This window comes from Danio aesculapii, unplaced genomic scaffold (genome assembly GCF_903798145.1).
Source record: "Danio aesculapii unplaced genomic scaffold, fDanAes4.1, whole genome shotgun sequence".
In the NCBI taxonomy this organism is placed as follows: Eukaryota; Metazoa; Chordata; class Actinopteri; order Cypriniformes; family Danionidae; genus Danio; species Danio aesculapii.
In genome coordinates, this window is record NW_026613741.1 from 10,356 (window position 1) to 30,212 (window position 19,857).

The 19,857-nt window shown below is 36.7% G+C and overlaps 5 non-coding genes across 5 annotated transcripts; 4 read left to right on the plus strand and 1 right to left on the minus strand.

Annotated features, from left to right (window-relative positions):
* Nucleotides 1-9,169: 9,169 nt before the first annotated feature.
* On the plus strand, nucleotides 9,170-9,241 carry trnap-agg (transfer RNA proline (anticodon AGG)). Its single transcript has one exon. It is a non-coding gene; the product is annotated as a tRNA-Pro (tRNA).
* Nucleotides 9,242-10,698: 1,457 nt separating this feature from the next.
* trnap-agg (transfer RNA proline (anticodon AGG)) lies at nucleotides 10,699-10,770 on the plus strand. The gene has a single exon. It is a non-coding gene; the product is annotated as a tRNA-Pro (tRNA).
* A 323-nt stretch (nucleotides 10,771-11,093) lies between these two features.
* trnar-ccg (transfer RNA arginine (anticodon CCG)) lies at nucleotides 11,094-11,169 on the minus strand. The gene has a single exon. It is a non-coding gene; the product is annotated as a tRNA-Arg (tRNA).
* Nucleotides 11,170-12,227: 1,058 nt separating this feature from the next.
* Nucleotides 12,228-12,299, plus strand: trnap-agg (transfer RNA proline (anticodon AGG)). The gene has a single exon. It is a non-coding gene; the product is annotated as a tRNA-Pro (tRNA).
* Nucleotides 12,300-13,766: 1,467 nt separating this feature from the next.
* trnap-cgg (transfer RNA proline (anticodon CGG)) lies at nucleotides 13,767-13,838 on the plus strand. Its single transcript has one exon. It is a non-coding gene; the product is annotated as a tRNA-Pro (tRNA).
* Nucleotides 13,839-19,857: the final 6,019 nt, after the last annotated feature.

Here is a 19,857-nt window from a genome sequence, read left to right on the forward strand (position 1 = left end):
TGATTTTAAAGCACTGTAGGTTATTTAGATTCAGTGCGTGTTTACTGGATCTGAAGTATATAGGCGGATGGCAGAAAGTTTAATATCTCCTATTTTCTGTCTAAAGCCTTCTTTTTTATCACTGAAAAAATTCATGAAGTCATCACTACTAATTGCGGTGGAACGTTTTGTTCCAAAGATGACCGATTATTTGTTAATTTAGCAATGGTGTTAAATAAGAATCTAGGATTGTTATGATTATTTTCTATCAGTTTGCGGAGGTGCTCAGCCCTGGCAGATTTTAAAGCCCTCCTGTAGCTGGACATACTGTCTTTGTATGCAATTCTAAAGACTTCTAAATTAGTTTTTTTTCATTTACGTTCCAGGGCACGGGTTGCTGTTTTGAGAGCGAGAGATAACATAGGTTTTTGCAGTGTTTGGAAGGACAACATTAAGCGCTAATACTTCAAAGGAGCTAAACATAAGTCCGTTTCTCTGATTAACATTAAAATATCACTAAAGATTGACGCGACTCCACCACCACGACCAGTTTGACGAGCCTCATGTTTATATAAGAATCCTGGAGGAGTTGCTTCATTTAAACTAATATAGTCATTTTGTTTCAGCCAGGTTTCAGTGAGACAGAGTGCATTAAGATTGTTATCTGTTATTAATTCATTTATGATAACTGCTTTAGGTGCTAGTGACCTGATGTTTAGGAGACCAAGCTTCATGAAATTTGTATTTTCACAAATCTGTGACATCTGTTTTTATGCTTGATGAGTTAAACCATGATGATCATACAGAATTTTATCGTTTAAATTAAATTTATAAATGGGAGAATGGCGATAAGACAAGTCTATATAAAAATGAAATGCCTGGTTAATGATCAGTATGAAGGACCAGGAGTGACACTGAAAAATCATTTTATCAATGAAATTTTTTTACATAAAAATGTACATAAATACATCACATTTAAATGTTTAAATAAATACAATTTGTTTTAAAACATTGATTAATCAAACAATAAAAAGTATTTTATGAAGAAATTTCCTTAAATTCTTTAAAAAATGCTTTTGGCAAAAGTTTTTTTTTTTTTAAAGCTATTTAATATGTGTATTTTAATATATTTAATATGCTTTTTTATTCTTTGATTAATTAGCATAAGAAAATTAAATAAACAGTTTTAAATAAGTATATTTACAAATAAATGATATTTTTAAAATGTAATCTTTTATTGATATAATAATATAATATTGAATTCTAATATATTTTAAAAACACAAAGTAAATCCATTTAAATATGCTTTGTCCATTTAAAGCCGATTTCTTATTGATGCACTTTTTATTATTTGAATAACCAACATTTAAAACGTGAAATAAATAAACTTTTAAAATTGTATATTAATTTATCCATTAAATTTTTTTAATCCATTGCTTAACTTCCTATGTGATTCATTTAAATAATTTTCTGCTTCAATTATTGAAAATTGATCATTTGATTATTCATTTATTTTAAATGATGCTCTTGGTCCTCCATAGAACAGTGCCTGTTTAATATTTACATTCTAATATCAGGTGTTATATTTTCAACCTGAATTAATTAAATTTAAGTATCCTAACATGCAGTGTTGGAGAAAGTCACTTTTAAAAGTAATGCGTTACAAAATTGAGTTATTCCTCCAAAAAGTCAGTAGCTGCATTACTTAGTAACCATTTATCGCAAGTAATACATTTAGTTAATTTTGAGTTATTTATTTTTATTCATTCAACTCTGAAGTTCCTCTGAAATATTCGGTTGTAATATTTGGTTAGAAGTGTCATCTGGACCATTTCTGCCTTCATTGTGAGCAGAAAACGGTACAGATTCAGTTCATTCCACTTCAGTACAGATATGGTTACTGAGAATGCGCGTTTCTGCACGCGCAAAACTGCAATTGGTCAACCGCAGTCACGCGCAGTACTGTGGCCTTTTCATTAAAAAAAAAAAATTCTGTGCTTTACGCAATAGCCACCAGGTGGCGCAAGGAATGACTGCTTTTCCATTGACTAACAGGTAGTTCTCATACAGTACGTGTTATTAAATATTTCCTAAAATTTGTATTTAAAAAAATTAAAACAAGACTAATTTGTAAAATACAAATTCATTACATCATATGTCATTAGGAAAAAATAGCAATCTGTTAAAATTTTAAAGTAAAAAAAAACTGTAGCCTACTTTCATTTATTAGACAAAAAACTGCACATTCAACTGTCCTCAGTAACAATTTGGCCATTTCAATAAAAAATAATAGTTTAAACATAATAATAATAATAATAATAATAATAATAATAATAATACATTAATATTTAATTCTTTTTCTAGCCTCTTTGGTTAAAATAAAATACATTTGAAAATTCCTGGAAATCAACAATAGCCAAATATATTCAAATTAATTTAATATGGTCCGCTTCTGGTGCTTCACACCTTTTCATTGCTAATTTTTATTTCAGGAATAAGGTCCAAGATTAAGAATAAAGTTACCTGTAAAATGTTTTCTGTTTATGAACAATACAGTAGTGAAAGAAGACTTCTCTTACATCAGATTATAGTCCCACCGAAGTAACAGCCGGCAAATGATTCCGTTTGAATAATGTTATTATTAGTAGTATTATTTAATATGGATATTTATGTTTGTATTATTAAAAACAAGCTTAGATTTGTCGGGAGAGTGAAATCATTAGAAACTAGGCTACCTTCTTTTCTGTCATTGCAATGCCGCTATACAAACGGATTGGGAGAAACCAGTGGCCCACCACATTCTTACGAACATAAAGCTCTACATTTAAAATGAAATTTTTACATTTTACCACGTCATATAAAAACACAAACATTTGTTTGAGGACATAGAACACATGTTTTATATGCATGTTTTTGTATGCATGTGTGTGTGACCAACACAATCTCATGGCAATTCGTAACTTTTTGATTAAGTGGCTAATTCGTATAAATTCATATGATCTAATTCGTACAATTTAGTACGATTTGCTCATCCCCCAATGACGGTTGGGTTTAGGGGTGGGGTTAGGTGCCACTCCTCCTTTTTAAAATTGTACAATTTTGTACGACTGAACTCGTACGAATTCATACGAATTAGCCACTAAACTGACAAAATGTAAAATACTTACGTTTTCTCGTGAGATCAGCTGATGTGACCAGGCGAAAGATCGCTCACTTCACAGCTCTTGAAGCATATTAAAACTTTGTTTTTCTGTATTTGCTTTTTTGTGCATGAACGTTTTATTGTATTTTTTAGTTTTATATAAAGTTTTTAAGATTTTATATAAAGATAAGAATTTAGATGAGGTAGGTAGTATTTATATTATACATGGTTTATTATATTCAAGTCAATGAAATTGGCTAATAACCAAATATAAATAAAATATGTTCGTAAGAATATGGTGGGTGTGCCAGTGAAAAGCAGCTGTAGTGTATACTGTTGAATAATCAATTTAAATTATGTAATAAATAAATAATTAATAAAGCAGTATTAATTTTCGCCAGGGGCAACGCAGTGGTGCAGTAGGTGGGTGCTGTCACCTCACAGCAAGAAGGTTGCTGGTTTGAGCCTCGACTGGATCAGTTGGCGTTTCTGTGTGCATGTTCTCCCTGCGTTCTCGTGGGTTTCCTCCGGGTGCTCTGGTTTCCCTCACAGTCCAAAAACATGTGGTATAGGTGAATTGGGTAGGCTAAATTGTCCGTAGTGTATGAGTGTGTATGGATGTTTCCCAGTGATGGGTTGTGGCTGGAAGGGCATCCGCTGCGTAAAACATGTGCTGGATAAGTTGCCGGTTCATTCTGCTGTGGTGACCCCGGATTAATAAAGGGACTAAGTTGAAAAGAAAATGAATGAATGATAATTCCCGCCAGGGGCGGACTGGCCATATGGCAAGGGCCGGACCATTTTTTAAATGTGGGCCGGTCATTTAAAAAAAAAAAAAGTATTGTTTTTACATGCAGGCAGCTTTTATCTCTTGCTAGATGTGATATTATGATGATGAGGATAATAATAATAGTAATAATAAAAATAATAATAATAATAAATGTTAAAGAGCCCATATTATACATGAAATAGGGTCATATTTCGGTTGTAAGGGTCTCCAACAACAGTCAAAAAACACTGTCATGGTCTTATAATCTGCATTTATTTTTACCTAATTATCCCAGCGACTCTCATATGAATCGTTCAGCGATTCATTTGTACCCAAACCCATCCTCAGCGCGAAGCTAATCTGCGCTGATTGGACCGATGACAGCCTGCTGCGATTGGTCGACACGGACAAGGCTTCAGCGCGAGGCAGAGTAAAATGCCCAGCTGCTAATCTACAATATAAAAGTAGTCTCAGTGCACACACGCTTTATAGTGGATTTTGGCTGCCAGTGGGTGAATGTAAATACAGACGATGGACTAGAAAATACTGACGACTAACTATTTTATTGAGCAAAAAGTCCAAGAACTGGCGAGAGATCTCCTAGCCGGTCGCAGTCTACTTGCTCTTTTCACACACACGCACGCACGCACGCACGTACGCACGCACACACACACACACATAGGGCCGGTGCGTCCATAGAGGAGACCTAGATCGGCAGAATAGAGAAGGGGCGAATCGCTCCGTTATATCCGCGGCGCTCAGTTATATCACCAAGACCCTAATTGGGTGCAATTTATACACCTCACCTCGAAAACTGAGCTGAACTATTTTGAAACTTGACCGTTGCATGCGTGTAGCAACAGCTGACGATCTGTAAACAAAGCGGCACGCATCGCATTTTCAACGTGGCTTTACACGCGATATGAGAATATAAAGAGTTAACCTGATACAGTACACACGGTTACAAGTAACAAACTAAATACATAATTTGCAAGATAGAGTAATCGAGGCAACAGTTTTAATCGCACGTACTTACACTTGTGAAATGGGGGAAGAAACTGATCCATGATCCACTGATCCATGTTCTGACAGTCTTTACTGATCCTTCCTTTAACAAACCGATTAAGTCTTCTTTTTAAGCATGTAATTTCCAGAAGCACTCAAACTGCTCAAGGCTGGGCTATATTGCTGAGGTTTCATCTTTAATTAGACTGTCAATAAAATTCATCTTCACAGCGTGACTTCATTTCACTGGTGTCTCTGTGTGTGTGTGTGTGTGTGTGAGACTTTTTTTCTGTTAGTGGGCGGGGCCGCAGGTTTCAAATCTCCCGGGTTTGCGCGTGCAACTACTTGTGTTTCGTAGCCGCGTCATCACGAAACACCTAATGACTCGTTATCAAGACGACTCGTTTGAAGCACTATGAGTCGACTCTTTTATAGATGAATCAATAGTTTTAAACACTGTACACTTACAGATTTAAGCCTTAGCTGGATATTTCACTTCACTTAGAGCTATGTTACACACTACATGGAAGGGCATTTTCAAAAACCCATAATATGGGCTCTTTAAGCATTTGGCCCAATCGGCGATGGCTGCCTGGATTCGTCCAGCCAGAAACTGTACATTAGGTCATGATTATTAATATTTATTCATTAGGTCACCTTAATTGTTTAATAAGCACATATTTATTCAAAACAAGAATGAGGCAAAGCCTAGCATAAGGAGTGATTCAAATAATGACAACACTCACAGTGAGAGAGTTAAAAAGGATGAGAAGATGTAGAATCAGACAGACAATGTGCACAATGTCAACTTAGAAACAAGGAGAAGCCAACATATAGACAGTGGCAATAAAGATTTGATTAATATCATCGTACCCAAATTCTTTATAAGTAATATTTTAAACCTCCTCCTGTGTTTATTGTTTTTAAGGGAAAGGCACAGCCAATCAAAAGGCTCATATGTTTTGGGGCGGGAGGAGCGAACGTGATTGAACCCTTTCTGCATGCCTAGGTTATATGTTGACAGCGCCATTTTTTTTTTTTTTTTTTGTGGATTAAATTATTGGTGGGGACATTTCAATGGTTGGAGGACATTGGTGGGGACACATCCCCTCCGTCCACCCTAAATCTATGCCCCTGTATGTATATATATATATATATATATATATATATATATATATATATATATATATATATATATATATATATATGTAATATTAGTAATTTCATAGTAATACACTTAATGTTTGTTTAATAGGGTTGTATACTAGTATTCCACTTTATTACATAGACAGGCATAGCCGTTTGAGTTCTGAATAAGCCAAATAGGCTCAACCCACCAGTTTACTGTAGTAAAAAACACTTTCTATATTTAAGTGCATTTTTTGTTTTCATGTATTAAATAAATAAACTGCCACTTTTCTAATTAAATGACATGCATATAAATATATATTTTTAAACTTACAGGCTAATTCACATATTTCACGATCTGAATGATAATAATGAATAAGAAGTATTTTTTAATACTAGACAACACTTGATGTTTCTGTCTCTGTCAGTGACTCAGTGATAGTTACAATGGGTACATTCTCTAAGTGGTTCTGTCACTCTGTTTAATCCTTTCTGTGCAAGACTGTATAGTTAATGTTACACTAACTGTAAAGTGTTTAATATTGGTAGTTCATTTTGAAATAAAAATAGCGAAATGTTCATAAAGAGTTACATTTTTCCCTGGAGGAAACAGCTGTGCTGATGAGGTGAACGCCGAGAAAACCCGACTGCTTTTCCGTGACATTGGAGGATACAGGTGATACAAGTGTATCTATATCAAAGAACTGCAAATAAGCAGATATTATAACAATTTATCAATTTATCACACACCTCGTTCTCTCGCTGTCCATGGCTGTGGTTTGCTGATCAAATGAATAACAAGACAGGGAGGAGCTGAATCCTGAGTAGAAATATAGGGGGGCTGTAGCCCCCCTATAACAGGCCAAGCAACGCCCATGGTGCGCTCACTGCGCTGGGTCTCTCAGTTAGTGGCGAGACCACTCGATGCACGATGCCAACAGTCGGTCGGCGAGTAAATTAATATGATGAATGGAAACACACAGATCTGTGCGTATAGACATGTAATGTAATGCTGTACAGTAATTAAATACCCATGAGTCACTTGTGACTTTGTATGTCATTTTAGATATTTTATATACTTAATTTTAATTTTTCAACTAAAAATATTTCCTTTCTATTAAAAACAACATGTTAAAATGTATACAAACAAATCAAAACTCATGTTTAATAGACCAAGAACAGTATTTCCTAGAGTCTACTAGTTTTTATTCTGGAGAAGGTCTTGGGCTATTTATTTTAGTCTGGCTGCAGTAAAAGCAGATAGGCCTAATAAGCATGTCAATATAATAAACCCCTAAAGAATTTCTTTATGTCAAACAAACATTTGTCATGACTTGTCACTCAAAAGCATCTTGCTATAGCTACTTAATTTATAATGTAGCCAAATGAGATTTCTTGAAAGCTTTCTTGCTGTATAAGCTGTTTATTTTGTTATTCTTTAAACATTTGTTGAATATACAGATTTATATTTTAATTACACCCTTTTAAGTAATGAGCTGTTCATCTTCTGTGATTATGACCTTCTTTTTTTGTAAAAACATTGATATTTCAATTGCATCCACTCCCACAATACAAAAAATACTATAATGAGTTATAGGAATACTATAGTGTTTTTGAACCATTTTATAAAAATAGCCTGTTTAAATTCTAAAGTTGCTCTGTATCACAACAACTATAAACATAACCCAATACTGAAAAAACATGTTCAAAAACGCTGCAATATTTACTATAATATTAACTATATTACTATACTATTTTTTCATGAGGTCTTCCGCGATAATAAATGCGAACGCAATCTCCGCCACTGATAACATTTCCAGGCGGCAAAATAGCAAGATTTGGGAAGTGTCCAACTTGTGGTGTATTATTTGAGCCTCTTCTTACTGCAGACAAGGTGAGGCACACCTCAAACAAGCCTATTGACATGCAAACACATCTCAAGAAGGTTTTCACAGCTACTGTCTTTCATCCACCAAACATTGCTCCCAACTTGAAGTGAGACCTTCAAAGATGACCCAAGTGGGACTTGAACCCACAATCCCCAGCTCCGGAGGCTGATGCCTTATCCATTGGGCCAGTGAACCATGTCGCCAATCTTTTGTCATGGATCTCTTGTATGCATTCAACAAGATGCCAATGCATGGAAAACTGCACTTTAGGATCTATATACCACTTTGCCTTCTGTCAAATAAGATGTGTGCAACTAATGGACAAACATTTTCTTTGTGCAATCATAAACATTCGTGTCATTGGTCCTAGGGTATGGTTCTCATGTATGTTGTGACTGGTCTTGAGTTTCAAATTCCAGACAATGCCACTCTCATTAACTTGAAATCACAACCTTTTTGCAGCTATTTTCTTGTTTGTGTTTCATCATCATCCACCTAACATGAGATCAATAGTTGAAAGCCACTGGGTACTTGAAGACAAGATCTCCATTGCCAAAGATTAGCGGAACCTTTTAAGTTTGTAACGTGACAGTGAGATTGAAGCAAGATTGGATGAATCTTATTTGAAGTGTGCAGCAAGTCTGAGAATTCGAAGCTAACTATTGTCCTCAGATCATCACGCCTAAGTTTTGAGAAAACAAGTCGGAATTGTTTCACAAAACTTAAATGTAACCCAAGAAAAACAACCCAGATGGGACTTGAATCCACAATCACCAGCTTTGAAGGCTGATGCCTTATCCATTAGGCCAATACTAGCAATTGTCATATCTGTTGTATGGCTCAGGAAGTTCTTGTAACTCAGAAAACAGTACTTTAGGATCCATATGCCATATTGCATTCAGACGATCTGGTGTGTACACCTAATGACAAAACAGCTTCTCTGAGGAGTTTTCCTATGTCATGTCTTTTTGACCTAAGGGTTTGAACCTAGCTTTTTAAAGGTCACACTGGATTGTCTTGCACAGCCAACTTAAAAGGAACTGCATCAAAGATAACCCAGTTGCTACCTTAAACCCACAATCCCCAGCTTCGAAGGCTGGTGCCGTATCCATTACTCCACTGGGCTGTTTTTCTCTGCCTGTGAACTGTAATATGCCTCCAGGGAGTCGCTGACACACGTAACAAAAACAACATGAACAAAGAGTAGATTGGATCAGTCTCACAGAATTTTTGTGGCACTGCAGACTGCTTCTACAGGGCTCGTTGGTCTAGGGGTATGATTCTCGCTTAGGGTGCGAGAGGTCCCGGGTTCAAATCCCGGACGAGCCCTATGCCTGTCATAGAAAAAGCAGTGGAGCTGTGCTGTCTATGGTGTTTCTATGTTAATTGTATCAGCTTTTGCTGTGACGTTAGTTAATGAACATTTAGTGGACTTCTGATCTCAATCAGTCTAACATGTACTCTTATTCAGACAAAAAAAGGAGCGGTAATGATTCGGTTCTTAGATTTGTTTACGGATCTCAAACAACCCACCAGCTTTATATGTAAGCACCGTTTTAATGACATGCAAACACATTTCAAGAAGGTTTTCACAGCTACCATGTTTCATCCACCAAACATTGCTAACATATTGAAGTTAGACCTTCAAAGATGACCCAAGTGGGACTTGAACCCACAATCCCCAGCTCCGGAGGCTGATGCCTTATCCATTGGGCCAGTGAACCATGTCGCCAATCTTTTGTCATGGATCTCTTGTATGCATTCAACAAGATGCCAACACATGGAAAACTGCACTTTAGGATCTCAATGCCAGTTTGCCTTCTGTCAAATAAGATGTGTGCAACTAATGGACAAACATTTTCTTTGTGCAATCATAAACATTCGTGTCTCATTGGTCCTGGGGTATGGTTCTCATGTATGTTGTGACTGGTCTTGAGTTTCAAATTCCAGACAATGCCACTCTCATTAACTTGAAATCACAACCTTTTGCAGCTATTTTCTTGTTTGTGTTTCATCATCATCCACCTAACATGAGATCAATAGTTGAAAGCCACTGGGTACTTGAAGACAAGATCTCCATTGCCAAAGATTAGCGGAACCTTTTAAGTTTGTAACGTGACAGTGAGATTGAAGCAAGATTGGATGAATCTTATTTGAAGTGTGCAGCAAGTCTGAGAATTCGAAGCTAACTATTGTCCTCAGATCATCACGCCTAAGTTTTGAGAAAACAAGTCGGAATTGTTTCACAAAACTTAAATGTAACCCAAGAAAAACAACCCAGATGGGACTTGAATCCACAATCACCAGCTTTGAAGGCTGATGCCTTATCCATTAGGCCAATACTAGCAATTGTCATATCTGTTGTATGGCTCAGGAAGTTCTTGTAACTCAGAAAACAGTACTTTAGGATCCATATGCCATATTGCATTCAGACGATCTGGTGTGTACACCTAATGACAAAACAGCTTCTCTGAGGAGTTTTCCTATGTCATGTCTTTTTGACCTAAGGGTTTGAACCTAGCTTTTTAAAGGTCACACTGGATTGTCTTGCACAGCCAACTTAAAAGGAACTGCATCAAAGATAACCCAGTTGCTACCTTAAACCCACAATCCCCAGGTTCGAAGGCTGGTGCCGTATCCATTACTCCACTGGGCTGTTTTCACTGCCTGTGAACTGTAATATGCCTCCAGGGAGTCGCTGACACACGTAACAAAAACAACATGAACAAAGAGTAGATTGGATCAGTCTCACAGAATTTTTGTGGCACTGCAGACTGCTTCTACAGGGCTTGTTGGTCTAGGGGTATGATTCACGCTTAGGGTGCGAGAGGTCCCGGGTTCAAATCCCGGATGAGCCCTATGCCTGTCATAGAAAAAGCAGTGGAGCTGTGCTGTCTATGGTGTTTCTATGTTAATTGTAGCAGCTTTTGCTGTGACGTTAGTTAATGAACATTTAGTGGACTTCTGATCTAAATCAGTCTAACATGTACACTTATTCAGACAAAAAAAAAGAGCGGTAATGATTCGGTTCTTAGATTTGTTTATGGATCTCAAACAACCCACCAGCTTTATATGTAAGCACCGTTTTAATGACATGCAAACACATCTCAAGAAGGTTTACACAGCTACCATGTTTCATCCACTAAACATTGCTAACATGTTGAAGTGAGACCTTCAAAGATGACCCAGGTGGGACTTGAACCCACAATCCCAGCTCCGGAGGCTGATGCCTTATCCATTAGGCCACTGACCAAGTCGCCAATCTTTTGTCATGGATCTCTTGTATGCATTCAACAAGATGCCAATGCATGGAAAACTGCACTTTAGGATCTATATACCACTTTGCCTTCTGTCAAATAAGATGTGTGCAACTAATGGACAAACATTTTCTTTGTGCAATCATAAACATTTGTGTCATTGGTCCTAGGGTTTGGTTCTCATGTATGTTGTGACTGGTCTTGAGTTTCAAATTCCAGACAATGCCACTCTCATTAACTTGAAATCACAACCTTTCAGCAGCTATTTTCTTGTTTGTGTTTCATCATCATCCACCTAACATGAGATCCATAGTTGAAAGCCACGGGGTACTTGAAGTCAAGATCTCCATTGCCAAAGATTAGCGGAACCTTTTAAGTTTGTAACGTGACAGTGAGATTGAAGCAAGATTGGATGAATCTTATTTGAAGTGTGCAGCAAGTCTGAGAATTCGAAGCTAACTATTGTCCTCAGATCATCACGCCTAAGTTTTGAGAAAACAAGTCGGAATTGTTTCACAAAACTTAAATGTAACCCAAGAAAAACAACCCAGATGGGACTTGAATCCACAATCCCCAGCTTTGAAGGCTGATGCCTTATCCATTAGGCCAATACTAGCAATTGTCATATCTGTTGTATGGCTCAGGAAGTTCTTGTAACTCAGAAAACAGTACTTTAGGATCCCTATGCCATATTGCATTCAGACGATCTGGTGTGTACACCTAATGACAAAACAGCATCTCTGAGAAGTTTTCCTTTGTCATGTCTTTTTGACCTAAGGGTTTGAACCTAGCTTTTTAAAGGTCACACTGGATTGTCTTGCACAGCCAACTTAAAAGGAACTGCATCAAAGATAACCTAGTTGCTACCTTAAATCCACAATCCCCAGCTTCGAAGGCTGGTGCCGTATCCATTACTCCACTGGGCTGTTTTTCACTGCCTGTGAACTGTAATATGCCTCCAGGGAGTTGCTGACACACGTAACAAAAACAACATGAACAAAGAGTAGATTGGATCAGTCTCACAGAATTTTTTGTGGCACTGCAGACTGCTTCTACAGGGCTCGTTGGTCTAGGGGTATGATTCTCGCTTAGGGTGCGAGAGGTCCCGGGTTCAAATCCCGGACGAGCCCTATGCCTGTCATAGAAAAAGCAGTGGAGCTGTGCTGTCTATGGTGTTTCTATGTTAATTGTAGCAGCTTTTGCTGTGACGTTAGTTAATGAACATATAGTGGATTTCTGATCTAAATCAGTCTAACATGTACACTTATTCAGACAAAAAATGGAGCGGTAATGATTCGGTTCTTAGATTTGTTTATGGATCTCAAACAACCCACCAGCTTTATATGTAAGCACCGTTTTAATGACATGCAAACACATCTCAAGAAGGTTTTCCACAGCTAGCGTGTTTCATCCACAAACATTGCTAACATATTGAAGTGAGACCTTCAAAGACAACCCAGATGGGACTTGAACCCACAATCCCAAGCCCCGGAGGCTGATGGCTTATCCATTAGGCCACTGGACCATGTCGCCAATCTTTTGTCATGGATCTCTCGTATGCATTCAACAAGATGCCAATGCATGGAAAACTGCACTTTAGGATCTCGATGCCAGTTTGCATTCCGTCAAATAAAATGTGTGCAACTAATGGACAAACATTCTCTTTGTGCAATCATAAACATTCGTGTCTCATTGGTCCTGGGGTATGGTTCTCGTGTATGTTGTGACTGGTCTTGAGTTTCAAATTCCAGACAAGGCCACTCTCATTAACTTGAAATCACAACCTTTCTGCAGCTATTTTCTTGTTTGTGTTTCATCATCATCCACCTAACATGAGACCATTAGTTGAAAGCCACGGGGTACTTGAAGTCAAGATCTCTATTACCAAAGATTAGCGGAACCTTTTAAGTTTGTAACGTGACAGTGAGATTCAAGCAAGATTGGCTGAGTCTTATTTGAAGTGTGCAGCAAGCCTAAGAATTCGAAGCTAACTATTGTCCTCAGATCATCACACCTAAGTTTTGAGAAAACAAGTCGGAATTGTTTCACACAACTTAAATGTAACCCAACAAACACAACCCAGATGGGACTTTAACCCACAATTCCCAGCTTCGAAGGCTGATGCCTTATCCATTAGGCCACTGGGTCAATACTTGCATTTGTCATATCTGTTGTATGGCTCAGGGAGTTCTTGTAACTCAGAAAACAGTACTTCAGGATCCCTATGCTATATTGCATTTAGACGATCTGGTGTGTACACCTGATGAAAAAGCAGCTTCTCTGGGGAGTTTTCCTTTGTCATGTCTTTTTGACCTAAGGGTATGAACCTAGCTTTTTAAAGGTCACACTGGATTGTCTTGCACAGCCAACTTAAAGGAACTGCATCAAAGACAACCCATTTGATATTCTAAACCCACAATCCCCAGCTTCGAAGGCTGGTGCTTTATCCATTATGCCACTGGGCTGTTTTTTACTGCCTGTGAACTGTAATATGCCTCCAGGGAGTTGCTGACACACGTAACAAAAACAACATGAACAAAGAGTAGATTGGATCAGTCTCACTGAATTTTTTGTGGCACTGCAGACTGCTTCAACAGGGCTCGTTGGTCTAGAGGTATGATTCTTGCTTCGGGTGCCAGAGGACCTGGGTTCAAATCCCGGACGAGCCCTACGCCTGTCATAGGCAAAGCAGCAGAGCTGTGCTATCTGTGGTGTTTCTATGTTAATTGTTGCTGCTTTTGCTGTGGCTATAGTTAATGAACATTTATTGGACTTCTGATCTAAATCAGTCTAACATGTACAATTATACAGACAAAAAAAGGAGCGGCAATGATTCGGTTGTTAGATTTGTTCATGGATCTTGAACAACCCACCAGGAAAACTGAACTTTAGGATCTCGATGCCAGTTTGCATTCCGTCAAATAAGATGTGTATATGGCCACACTGGGCGAAGTATAGGTATACTGGGGCAAAGAATCTGGGTCAGAAGTATGCCCTATGAGCATGCTCTGTGGGTATTAAGTAATTAACAAAATAGTTAGGTCTCACTATTACTAAGTTGAGTCCAGGCACAAAATGTGCCTATAAGGTCCCAATAAAGCACTCATACAAAGAAGTGTGGTTATGAACATGCAGGGCCATTGTGGCTTTAACACAAAACAAAATTAGTTCACTTCCACTATGTAGCACAATATTACTTCATAAACTGCATAATTACATATTTTGAAAGCATAAAGTCAGTAATAAATGAAGCTATCTAAAATATAAAGACAACATGGACTATTTTTAAAGGTTCGAGACGACTGCTTTATTTTATAAAGATGCAGATATAAAAGTAACCTTGTAAATAATGATTCCGTTTTAATATGTTAACGTTTCCATTTGAATATGTTAAAATATAATTTATTCCAATGATGTGAAAGCTGCATTTGAGGCATTTGTGTCCTACATGAAGTCACTCTAATGATTTGGTGCTTTAAAACAATTTTTTTTTAATTAACCCAAAACTACTCTTGCATTTTGACTGTTATTTTATGTTTTGTGTTACAATTTGAATGTTATCAATGTCACCACACACACACACACACACACACACACATATATATATATACACTACTATTTTTCATTTCATGTGATAAGTTTTTAGTTAAGATACTCCCAAAATAATTTCACATAAATCAGCAGATTTTTTACAAATTCTCCACAGAAATAACAAAAAAAATGTCCGCAGATTCTGTCTGGCCCTAGTTATGAGGTAAAATCGGAAAGAAAAGAGAAACTGGTGTGTAAATTGAAAAGAATCACTTATGGATTCAAGCAGTCAGGCAGGAACTGGAACAAAACGTTGATTACTTGTGTGAAGACTTGTGTGTATGGCTTTTGTGCTTATTTAAACATATTCAAGGGTATGGACCGATGGGTAGCATTTTGATTATCTGCAGTGGGCCGCTCTGGCTGAATTGTAATTTTTGTGTGAACTACCCCTTTATATGCTTCTGTAAGTAAAGGTAAAGTTAAATATTATATTACAGATATTATTTGAAAAAATAAACCTTAGATAGGAAGTTGTGAAAATAGGAAGGAAGAGGTCATAATTACGAGGAGGAGATTTGGACTCATATTAATAGGAAGTAATGTGTTTTAGACATGCAAGTCATCATAAAGTGGATTAAAAATGTTTTTCAAAATTGTCTTAAAAATGTTTAAAGTTTTTTGATCAGCTTCAAATACTGAATATCTGTGTGTGTGTGTGTGTGTGTGTGTGTGTGTGTGTGCGTGCGTGTGTGTGTGTGCGAGAGAGCAGATATAGTGGAAAGTGGAAAACGAGGGAAAAATTTATCAATAAGTCATGACTAAAAGTAAGTGGCAAAAAAGCTTTAAAAAAGACTTTTATTTTGGGGTGGCGGTGTGACGTCATAAGGCTGCGCCGCTCCTGCACTGTGAATCCATGCTGTGATTCAACTAGAAAAAGGTTTGTTTTAAAACTTTTACACAGATATAAACCTATTGATTAAAGTTTCAGGTTTTTTTCATCCGATGCTAAATTATGTACCTGTTGTTGAAAATAATATTTTAGCCTTTTATACAACGTAGTATTATTATACTCACAGCAATGAGGGCTATTGTTGAACAGAAATGTGTGTAATAAGAGTTTTAATGAAGGTTTAGTTTATTAAAAAGCATAATGTCATTCCATTCTAAGTATACATCACCATATATATGGAATAGCATACTGGTTAACAAGCTCATTTGTGGCAATTGTTTCTTGTTTGAACTTACTGGATTTATTTTGTTAATTACTCATATAAAGAAACTGTTGAAGCAAGTGTTGAAGAGAAGTTTTTTGTTTCTGCTCATTGTTTTATTCATTTAACATTTTTTTTATTGTTTTGTTCATTTTAAACAGGATAAAGTGTCCAAACAGAGAAACTCCTGCTGAAGCGACTGATCTCAACACTGTTATGAAGATGGTGTTTATTAAAGAGGAGAGTGAAGATGTGAAGATTGAAGAAACATTCAGAGTCAAACAGGAAGATCTGCAGGAACAAACAGGTTAGTCTTCATTCTCAAAGACCAACTCAGTCATGAGATCCTCATTCAGATATATTTTAATAATAAGAATACTAAATTAAATCCATCTGCAGCCCTGAGTGTGCTGCCTAGTTCTCCTAAATGCACATAAGCACTCATTGAAAGACAGGAATGAGTTTCTTTTGTCACTTGTTCTCATGTCTTTTCATTATTTTTATGTATTATTAGTCTCCCATTTTCTGGACCTTCTTAAGGTTATTGCTTTTCTTGATCTTCTACTGTTTGTTAAGTGTCCTTAAGCACTGGCGCTATATAAAATAAATAAAAACAATAAATAAAAAAGTTTAACTGAGCTGACGATATTTGACCTACAGTATTCTCATAGAAGATATCTGCTATTACAGTGATGGTGTTGGCTTAGTACTTTCTATTTGCATAAGTCACGTTGATCACAATTCCCTTTTTTATCCATCAACTTCTTTATGGGTTTAAACTTGTTTCTAGTAGTTGTTACTAGTTCTGACAGATAGTATCTGAGTTAGAATTACATCATTATTATAATAACTAATTACCAGGGCTATTGTATTTAAACAGGGTTTCTGTGGGGTCTTAAAATGTCTTAAATTCCAAAATCTAAATTTTAGGCCTTAAAAAGTCTTTTAACTTTTAAAACATTTGTTCATTTATTTTAATTAAATTTTTCAAAGAAAGTTTATGTTTGGAAAAGTGTATGGATACAAGTAAAGCTTGCTTGTTTTTACACAATATTTAAAATCTTTTGCTAAAAATATCTAAAATATTTAATTTTTTATCATTTATTTATTATTGTATTATTAAATGTATTAAATCATAATTTTTTTTGATAGGGCAAGTAAAAATCTTTTCCATCTGGGGCATTTGAAAAATTCCCTTTATGAGTCTGAAATTTCATTTATAATTGTCTTGAAAATGTCACAAAATTCTTGCATTAAACTTGGTGAAACCTGCAGAAACCCTGGTTTAAAGTATGTCAGAAAGCGTGCAGGCCCCCAATATTAAACATGCTGAATGAAATGGACACTAAAGTAATTAATTATTATTTAACATTGTACATTATTCTAAACTATATTATGTTGTTGTGGGACGACGTGAAAGAAAACAAACAAATCATAGTGGAACAATAACGTTTAGCATTGCACTGACTACAACTGGCCAACAAACTAGTCTAAATGACTTTTGCTGCTTAAGAATTGAATTACAGCATGCTGATGATATGCAAACATTTGAGTGTAAAGTTCGTCAGTATTGACCATATTCTTCACATACCAGCAGGTGCCGCCATTGCAATCTTTTTGCCTGAAATTATTGTTTTTAAGAATTAATTTTTGGATCCTAAATACAGTGTTATGCTGCTTAGGCATGAGACGATAACAGTTTATAAGGTATACCACAGTTTGGAAAAGTCATGCTTTTAAAACCTTGTATATCTAAGGTATATATAATGCTTTTTTAGGACAGTATCTCCAGCAGAAAGAAATATCTAAAAATGCAGTTTTAAATAGTAAAGAAATCTGTGTTTCTGAACACAAATGAAGACAGCAGAAGTCAATGATTCATTTGAATGATTTAACCTGATCACCATGCCTAATGCTGCTTGATGTTGCAAAGTCAAATTTTCACTTTTTTTTTCTTTGTATGTATAGTCATGAACACACTTGTTTGTAGAGGCCAGCTCGCCGCGACTGTTTTCTGCCGTTTATAACTCCTAGGTCATTTCTTCCAATTGTCAACCTGACTTGGAAGTGATAAACAATAGCATATGAGATCAGGTCACTATGACATGACTAACAATTGTCGCTGTTTGTCCATTGTACCTCTGGTTATCTGAGAGCCGATGCTGAGTATTATTGGGGCTTTTCATAATTCAAATGTTTAACCCTGTTCATTCTAACCCTCGATAAACAGAATCCTGGGTTAATCTGTAGTGTAGTCACGTTCCACAACACAGCATGTACCTTTTTAGGATGGCATTTCTGCATCTTATCAGGTATATAAAATGTCACCATGTGGTCTTCAGCTAAGCCCTCAGGACATGCCACAAGGCAAGACAACAAAGACAAAAGTACAAATGAATGAAAACAAGTAGCAAAGTATGTCATCTTGCCATCTCCTCATCACTCCAGTTTACAGCAAACGTGGCATTAAGCATTAGCACAAGTCATTCTTTCATTTTCTTGCAGCTTAGTCCCTTTATTCATCAGGGGTCACCTTAGCGAATGATCCACCACCTTACTCAGCATTTGTTTTAAACAGCGGATGCCCTTCCAGCTGCAACCCAGTACTGGGAAAACATTTGCATAATTTATATACAATAATGCAAACTCACAAATATAACGTGAATTATGCGTACGTGCTGTGAACATGCAGGATCTGTCTCAATCAGGCCTTTCAAGCAAGTTACAAATGTTTAAAGCCAGTGGAAGATACAAATGAGGGAACACAACATGAGTAATCTAGAGCGAGGTGCATTTGATCATTTGCATTTAAAGCCACAGGCACAAAAAAGAGCTTGGTTTTTCTCGGACCCCCCAAAATGGAAATATTCTGCAAGGTACAGTACAGACTAAAGTTTGGACCACATCTTCTCTGAAAATTGTAGATTCACACTGAAGGCATCAAAACTATGAGTTAACACATTGGAAATATATGTGTAACAAAATAATGTCCTGTTCTAGGTTTCTTCAAAGTAGCCACCTTTTGCTTTAATTACTGCTTTGCACACTCTTTTATTCATGCCTAGGCAATCTATTGATGAGCTTCAAGAGGTAGTCACCTGAAATGGTTTTCATTTCACAGGTGTACCCTGTCAGGTTTAATAGTGATATTTCTTGCCTTTCTAAATGAAGTTTGGAACCATCAGTTGTGTTGTGCAGAAGTGAGGTGGATACATAGCTGATAGTCCCACTGAACAGTCTGTTAAAATTGTATTATGACAGAAAAAATCAGCTAAGTAAAGAAAAAAAAACGAGTGCCATCATTACTTTAGAAATGAAAATCAGTCAGTCCGAAAAATTGGGAAAACTTTGAAAGTGTCCCCAAGTGCAGTCACAAAAACCATCAAGCGCTACAAAGAAACTGGCTCACATGCAGAACGCCCCAGGTCGGAAGACAAGAGTCACCTCTGCTGCGGAGATAAGTTCATCCGAGTCACCATCCTCAGAGAAATTGCAGTTAACAGCAGCTCAGATTAGAGACCCAGGGGGATATTCCAGAAAGCTGGGTTAACTTACCATCTGCTAAACCCTGAACTTTTGGTCTGATTACCCAAAACACTGCTTATTGTGAGTATGTCGGTTCCAGAACACCTGATAAGAGTTAGTTTAAATCAACCTCCTGAGAATAACTATGGTTAATGTGCGCGCCACGGCGCATACCTGAAGGCATTTTCAAGTCACAGTGAACAAAAAAAAGCGCACGCACTTTACAGAGGCGGAGGTTTTAATCACAGATTACACATGTGCATCAGTGAAAGAAATATAAGATAAGAAATAGACAAGAAAAGAAAAATAAGTGATTCGTTAGTTTAATAAATTACACATGCCACCCCCCTTTTATTGTAATGAAAAATGTAACATCTCTTTGCCAGTTTGCATTCCGTCAAATAAGATGTGTATATGG